The 8,722-nt window shown below is 37.1% G+C and overlaps 1 non-coding gene across 1 annotated transcript; it reads right to left on the reverse strand.

The window, feature by feature from the left end:
* Nucleotides 1–8,013: 8,013 nt before the first annotated feature.
* On the reverse strand, nt 8,014–8,120 carry LOC141715753 (small nucleolar RNA R71). Its single transcript, XR_012572504.1, has one exon. It is a non-coding gene; the product is annotated as a small nucleolar RNA R71 (small nucleolar RNA).
* Nucleotides 8,121–8,722: the final 602 nt, after the last annotated feature.

The raw sequence follows: 8,722 nt of genomic DNA on the forward strand, positions 1-8,722 counted from the left end.
CATTACCCTTCGCCTTACTTTGAAACCTTGGTTAAGGACTTTAAATGACTAATTGGGGTGTTAAACAATTATGTTAAGTGGATTAGGCAGTTGGTAAGGTACTCGCGAAAGAATCGCTTTAAAATTCTTAATGGTTAATTTATTAAAAATGGTGGAGCCGAGGGTACTCGAGCGACCTAAGTGAATCGTTAAGCGCGAAAGCGAACTTTAGGGTCTAATTGGTTAAAGTCTAGATTCTTAAGCGACTTTGGTTTAATTCCAACTTATATGTTGTTTATAGGTTACCAGACTCGTCCCAGGCCTTTTACCACCCCCAGTCGCTCAGGCAAGTTTTCTACCCGTTATACTGTTGTTGTGATGTATATATGTATATGCATTATCTTGTGATAAGTGCATGATTGTTATTAGCAAATTTTGCGATATATTGGAGCATGTTGATATGGTATATATGCATGCTTGTTTCGTAATCTTGATATCTAATTGTTGATTCAAATGCTTATAGTTGCATAATACCTATGCTAGAGATAAGCAGTAGTTGCGTATACCCTTAGTATAGGGGACCCAAAGGTGAACATATTTCTAAATCGGGAGTCGATGTTCCCGAGTATAATATATATATATATATATTTATATATATATATAGATATAGTTTTCAAAACTATTAATCGAATAAGGTTTATTCGATAACTTTATTTTATTTAATGAATATTATTTTGAATATTCATTCGAGGACTTATGACTCCGCTTATTTTATCTAATGAATATTACTTTGAATATTCATTCGAGGACTTATGACTCTGTTTATTCTATTTAATGAATATTATTTTGAATATTCATTCGAGGACTTATGACTCCGATTATTTACTAAATAATATTCTTTATTTTATTAAAGAATAATGTTTCGATAATCAAACTTATTTTCGATTATTCAAATAAAGATAGTACTTTCGTATAAGTATATCTTTGGTTATTTAATATTCATTTCAAGTATGAGTTTTAAAACTTCTACTTCAATTCTTTATATAGAGATTATCCTTATGGGAATATTATTTAAATAATAATATTCAGATATTTTCTAATATATCGGGACTGATTTATGTCATTAAATCAGCATTACTCCAAACATTCTTAAAAGTGTTTTCGAGTCTTCAAAATAATTTTAAAAGTTAGAGCGGATCCCAAAACTCATTTTTATATTTAAGATCTTCCTTTTGAAGGGGATTTAAATACTCGCTCAAAACCTGAGGGATCCGGCTCAGTGGTGTATTTTACATTCGCAACGAGTTTACTGTTTTGAGAAAACATCTTGATTACTTTCCCATCGTTCGGGAAGTAAGTTCATCTATTTGAGTCGGCATAAGCAACATGGGCTCAGTGGACGTCCATGAAAGTGTAAGTGGCTCAGTGGGAGTCCATCAAATGCGTAAGTGGCTGAGTGGCAGTCCAGCATAAGGTCCTATTACGGCCAGGGTGATGACCAGTGGGGAATTCGTCCATCTACTAGTAGAAAAGGTTACTTATTGGTATCTTTGCCTGATCAGCAAGATATCAGGTTTATGCCAAGGTTTTCTCCTTTCCAAATTCATTGTATATTGCAACTCTGTTTATAATTTTCATAACAGAGGTTTTCAAGGAGTGTGTGAGAGATATATATAGGTGTATATATATATATCGGGACTTAATGAAGTATCTCTTAACTTCATTATTTATAATGATATTTCAATGATTGAATCTATTCAAATCTTATCTTGTAGTCTCATCTATGTGATGAACTTTTAAAACGGATTATACCTTGAATGGTGGTAGTTCAAGTAGTATTCTAAAAAGATATAAGTATATTGGAGTATCTTGTAACTTCATCGTTTAAACTTATATCTAGTAAACAATTATCTTGTGCATGTCAAAGATTTTCAGAAAAACGTTGAGACAAGGTTAGATATATGAGATCACCTTGCAACAATATTTTTATACAGTTATAAACTGGAACTCTGTGTATATTATACATGTCAGAGGATTTCAAAGATTGTGAAAAGTATATATGTATATATATATATACTGAATATTTTGCGACTTGGTCGCGTTAAGATATCAACTTGGTTCATTTCTTCTTGACCAAGACTTTCATGAGTACTATGAGAATGCTCATATATTGTTAATTATTATACATATTATTTCGGTGGGCTTGTTGCTCACCCTTGCTTTCTTCTTTCATCACACAACAACAAATAGACAAGATGAACAGGATCAGGCTCCCAATTCGCGAGCAGATAGGAAACGTTCCGCAGTTTCTTGTAGGCGTTGATGCCGTGTAGCTGAGGTAGGATCTACCAATAGGCTAGGCTTTCAACTTTCGATGTACCAGACTTATGTATATTTATGAATTGTAATAATGGCAAAGAATATGTAAATTATTCAGAAACCCTTTTTAAGGTGAAATGGTTTATAATTGTGGAATAAAATGACTTGTGTTATTTTTGGTATTCATCTCTGAGACTATAACTTGTGGTGTGTGTGTGTATATTGTGGGGTCACAGTACGCAGTAGTTGGTTAATTGTTAAGATTATGTATTGATAAGGGAAATGGAACTCGTGACAACCTGGATCCCCGACCCCGGATTTGGGGGTGTTACAGAACATCAGCGACCTAGTGGACTATTACGATCCCTAGAGATTCCAGAATGGAAATGGGAGCATATAGCCATGGATTTTGTGACAGGCTTACCAAGGACAAAGACCAATCACGATGCCATATAGATTATCATAGATAGATTGACCAAGTCCACACACTTCCTACCTATCAACGAAAGATACACTGTAGACAGGTTCGTGGATATTTACTTGAAGGAAATAGTAGTTAGACACGGCGTTCCGGTAGCCATAGTGTCAGATAGAGACCCGAGGTTTAATTCCCGATTTTGGAAAAGCTTCCAGGAATGCGTAGGCACCAGACTAAACATGAGTACCGCTTACCACCCCCAGACTGATAGACAAAGCGAAAGGACTATTCAGACCCTAGAAGATATGCTACGAGTATGTGCCATTGATTTCAAAGGAGATTCGGATGACCACTTACCCCTGATCGAATTTGCTTACAACAATAGCTATCACGCTAGCATAGGAATGCCCCCGTATGAAGCTCTTTACTGGAGAAGATGTCGCTCTCCCCTATGTTGGGATGAAGTTGGAGAACACAAGATATTAGGACCAGAGTTAGTCCAGCAGACCAGAGAAATGGTAGGACTCATCAGGAAAAGACTGGTAGCAGCCCGGGACAGATAAAAGAAGTATGCCGACCAGACCAGGAAGGATAGGGAATATGAAGTAGGAGATTCTGTGCTATTGAAGGTATCTCCGTGGAAAGGAGTGATGAGATTTGGAAAGAAAGGGAAGCTGAGTCCCAGATTCATAGGACCCTTTGAAATTTTGAGGAGAATAGGACCTCTAGCTTACGAGCTCGCCTTGCCTCCTAATTTGCAACAAGTGCACAACGTGTTCCACGTGTCCATGTTAAGGAAGTACCATGCAGATGCACGACATGTAATAGAGTACGAGCAGGTAGATTTACAACCAGACCTGACCAACATCGAGCAGCCAGTAAGAATAATGGACCAGAAAGAACAAGTGCTGAGGAACAAAACTATGAAGCTGGTTAGGATCTTATGGAGAAATCAAAATGTTGAGGAATCAACTTGGGAACTTGAAGACGTAATGAGGAATAGATATCCCCACTTATTTTCTAATTGATTCCGGGACGGAATCTTTGTTAGAGGGGAAGACTGTAATAACTCGAATTTTTGAGACCTTGTAAAATGTTTAATGAATAGTAACCCTGACAGACGGGAAAAAACTTTTGATCCCACACTATGTAGTGCATGATAAAATGAGTTTCGGAGTTGATATTACGACTATATATACCAAATGAGTGTATGTAAACGCTATTAGTTTTCGAAGAAAACGAACTTTGAAAAACGACCGTATTTACGACTTATCGAGGATTATGAGAATCACAATATAATTACGAGATTAAAATCCTACGGATTTATATTCAAGTAGGATAAATAAAAATATAAGGAATAAATACGAAAGGAATTACTTCGCAAACCAATTACGAGTAAGTATTACGGAGAACGTTTAAGTAACCGAGCGAACGCGTAAACGATTAAATAAATATAACGCACTAACTAAACCATGGTAAGGAAGTAACCATGGTTACTTCATCAAATAGTGAGCTAACCATAGGATGATCAAGCTAGCTAGCAAAATAGTATGCTAAGGAAGCTAACCTTGTAGTTTAACTTATAACCTAGTAAGCTATTAGGATTTGTCCCTAAGATATGCAACCAAGAATCAACCTAGAATGCTATACTAGGAGAATAAAATCAATTGCAAAGATATCACCTCATCTTCCTAGAATAAACCTAGCAAAGCATCCAAGAGAAGCAACCAAGAGTAGTATAAATACCCCCCTTGGAAGCTCCATTCGGCCCTAATGAAAAAAGGGGATAAATCAAATTCAAATCTCCAAGTTCTAGCTATTGTAAAATAACCCAATTAATTCTCAATCCTCCTAGAAATTAAACTAAGGTAAGAAAATTCTTTCATCTATTTTTATGAAGGTTTGATGGGTGAAATAAATTCAAGAAACTCACTAGTGAATAGTGTGAATAGTAAACTCTCTTTTGTTTCTTGATTTCAATGGTGGTTTTTGGTTCTAAAAATCATACCAAGCACTTCCAAGCCTCCACCATCCTCAAGAACACATCTCAAGCTTTCAAGAAAGGTAAAAATATTTGGCCCAACTTTATTTAAGATTCATTTTTAAAATCCATTTAGTATGTGGTAGTAAACCTAGTATAATGAGTGTTATTGATGAAATCTTGATGATTAAGTTAAGTAGGTTTAAGGTTGGTTGTTGTTGCCTCAAGAACATGATGTTTTTGAGAGGAGTTTGTGTGTTGATGATGATATGATGATTGTTGGTGGTTGTGTAAAGAGTTAGGGCGTAAACGAAACCCCGATCGTAAACGTAACTTCGTTAAAACTAACAAATCATAACTTTAAGTTTCTTCAGGAAGTCCCGAAGTTGTAAACTGTAGTTTTTTGAAAAATAACCCTTGTTTAGGATAGAAAATGTTATAAGGATCGTTTAGGCGCTTGAATCGCTTGATTCTGATTTACGGATCAAAAGTTATGACCGTTTTAGTAAAAGTGATTTACGCGACAAAAACTGCTACGAGTCACGAACTTTGAAAATATAAAGTATCGACTTAAAAGTGTTCATATATCATGATATTTTTACAGAGAGTAACATGTTGAGTTTCCTAACTTCCATAAAAATTTTAAGTGAAAATAATGATTTCTCAATTTTATAAAAATATCGGAGGCGAGACTACGCGAGTAGAAACCGTAAGAATCCATGAGCGGAGCCGACGGCGATAATAAGAATGAACCTAAGATACTTAGGAAGATGAAGTGACCGTAATGTGAATATGACTTAAAGGAATGATAAGGGTAGTATAAGTTGAGAGGGTGCATAATAAGTAGAGCATGAGTGCGAGTTGCCGTAAATTAGAACAAAACCTAACGACATGAATTGTGTTATGGTTATAGATTTCCGAGCGGAACCTAGAGCATCCTCCACCTCGAGATACCAAGGAAAGTTTATGAACCCAACTCCATTTTTTACTGTTGTGTTGTGAAAGGATTGTTTTACTATCATTGCATAAATACCATGCTTGCCATGACACGTAGTTGTTGAGATTTCGCATAATATAACGATGTTGTACGATAAAGTATATATCATGAAATGTTATTTCGCTTTAAGCGTGACGTATTATATAGGATCGAGAGTCGGTCAGGATTTAAGATAAAACCCGGGAATCATTCCGGTGATATTATAGGTGATAAGTGGCATTTTATACCACTTAGAACATCTTAAAATGGCTTAAATTGGTGCATTGAAATCAAGTATTTTGTGTATTTGATGCGTTTTTCTAGTGTTTATGCATTTCAGGGTATTAGTTGCATTTCGGAGGAGTAATCATCAAGAATAAGCCTTGGCATGTGTTCATCGTTGAGAGAGGGAAGAAATGGGCAGATTATGGCGAAGAAACGGAGCAAACTCAGGAAATTTCCAGAAGGCTCCTGAGCGCCCGCTCAGCAATGCTGAGCGGCCGCGCAGGAAGCTGAGCGCCCGCTCAGCTATGCTGAGCGGCCGCGCAGGGTCGGGAAAAAAGATAAAATATTTTAGGACTTCTATTTCTGTTTGGTTTCCACTTCTATGTAATCTGAGTTTTATGGGACTATTATATAAGTAGATTTGGAGACGTTTTCACGAGAGAGGATCGTGGTATTACGCAAGGAGCGAAGGAGATAAGGAAGAAGACCGTTTTAGTACACAGCAACGAAGAGGAAGCATATTTTCTTGTGATTCTTGATTCGTTGTAACGTTGGATGCTAGTTTTCTTACCTTGAACCTATTTACTCTTGTGACATACTCTGATTTAATATAATTAGTTTAGTTATTATTTTCTTGTGTTTGTTTATCATGATTTCATATGAACCCATGATGACGATAAGTGCTATTATGGGCTAATCGTGATCATGGGGTTGCAATGGATTTACTATGGAATTCTTTAGTTAATTGTTTAATACTTTAGTGTGTGATGATTGTATGATATCTAGTATTGGTTGTGCGTATTCGTCTTATGTGCATCGCGAACATATAAGATAGAGTGTTAATCTCTTGTGAAGCGACGGTGGATCTTGAGATTTAGAACTTGCCATGCTAGCGTAGGATCATGTACGTTGTGCATGATTAGTGGATAACTCTAACAGTTTTATTTGCCCTATGTAATCAAAAGGAATAACTTGTGCTTAAATCGTTGTGTTGTCAATTTCTGTAGACATATAGGAACTCAACATAATTGATGACTATTCAACTTCTATCTTAGTTGTGGATGTTTGGTAGAATGCTATTAGTACAATGAAAGTTGGCTTTTATCAGTTTCGTGTTATTCGATTAATATCATCACTGTCACATGCTAAAGGAATTAACAATGACTATTGAAGGAAGTAGTAATGAAGTTGTGATCTCATGAGTGTTTTATTATTGATAATTTGAAGTGTTAATTAAGTGATTAATTAAGTAGTTAATTGTAGTTAATATTTAGTCAACAATTCTAAGTGTTAGTGTCTTAACATTGAGAAGTAATCATACATTGGTGAGTGAGTTTAATTAGACAATAAATTAGTCTGAGTCTCTGTGGGAATGAACTAGAAAGTATTCTATATTACTTGCGAACGCGTATACTTGCGTGAATATTAGTGTGTGTTTTTGCCCTAACAAGTTTTTGGCACCGCTGCCGGGGACTCGGCGTATTTGTTTAGTTTATGTACTTACCATCATTGGTCATTAGGACTCAGTGATTAGGACGTAGTAGTTACTTATTTTTTCCGGTTGTGTTTCAGGTACGTTAGTGAGCATTTATGCAAACTCGTTCTCGTACTCGCAAGAGGACTTTAGATACAGCTGAGGAGACAGACGAAGTTCTTGATATTCCGGAGAAGTTAGATTTTGAAGATTCGGATTCAGGAACTGAGCAGAAAGAACCAGTAAACATGGGTGATCGTATTGTTCAAGCTGATCCAGCTCTCATGGACTTTTCTCGGCCAAAAATTGATGACATTCAGTCAAGCATTCTTCATCCGGCCATTCAAGCTAACACCTTTGAAATCAAGCCGGGCACTATTTAGATGGTGCAGAATTCTGTTTCTTTTGGAGGAGCGGCGACTGAAGACCCCAACATGCACATAATGAATTTTGTCGAGATCTGCAACACTTTTAAGTATAATGGCGTGACTGATGAGGCTATCAAGCTGAGACTTTTCCCATTCTCACTAAGGGACAAAGCTAAGGACTGGTTACATTCTGAACCAGCTGGGTCCATCACTACATGGCAAGATCTTACGCAAAAGTTTCTGGTGAAGTTTTATCCAATGGCAAAGACTGCTGCTATGAGGAGTGCTCTTACTCAGTTTGCGCAGCAACCTACAGAATCTATGTACGAAGCTTGGGAACGCTACAAGGAAATGTTGAGAAAGTGTCCACATCATGGAATGCCTGATTGGATGGTGATCACGGGTTTCTATAATGGTTTGGGGGCCCAATCTCGGCCCATGCTCGATGCAGCAGCTGGAGGCGCTTTATGGGCTAAAAGCTATACTGAGGCTTATAATCTTATCGAGACTATGGCTGCAAATGAGCATCAAAACCCAACTCAGAGGATGATGCCTGGTAAGGTAGCAGGTATTCTGGAAGTCGATGCAGCCACCGCTATTGCAGCACAACTTCAAGCGCTGTCAATGAAGGTTGATTCGCTGGCTACATATGGAGTTAATCAAATAGCTATGGTTTGTGAGCTTTGTGCAGGTTCTCATGCTATGGATCAGTGTTCTCTTGTCAACGAATCTGTTCAGTATGTGAATAATTATCAGCGACAACAGCAGCCTGTGTCAGCGACCTATCATCCTAATAACAGAAATCATCCAAATTTCAGCTGGGGGAATAATCAGAATGCTATTCAGCCACCATATCAGCAAGGAGTGAGTAAACAGTTTAACCCACCTGGATTCCAGCAACCACAACAATATGCTCAAAGGAAATCATATCCTCAACAGGGAAGTGCAGCTGCACCTACTAGTGCTGATTTTGAGGAACTTA

The sequence above is a fragment of the Apium graveolens genome, chromosome 3 (genome assembly GCF_009905375.1).
Source record: "Apium graveolens cultivar Ventura chromosome 3, ASM990537v1, whole genome shotgun sequence".
NCBI lineage: Eukaryota > Viridiplantae > Streptophyta > Magnoliopsida > Apiales > Apiaceae > Apium > Apium graveolens.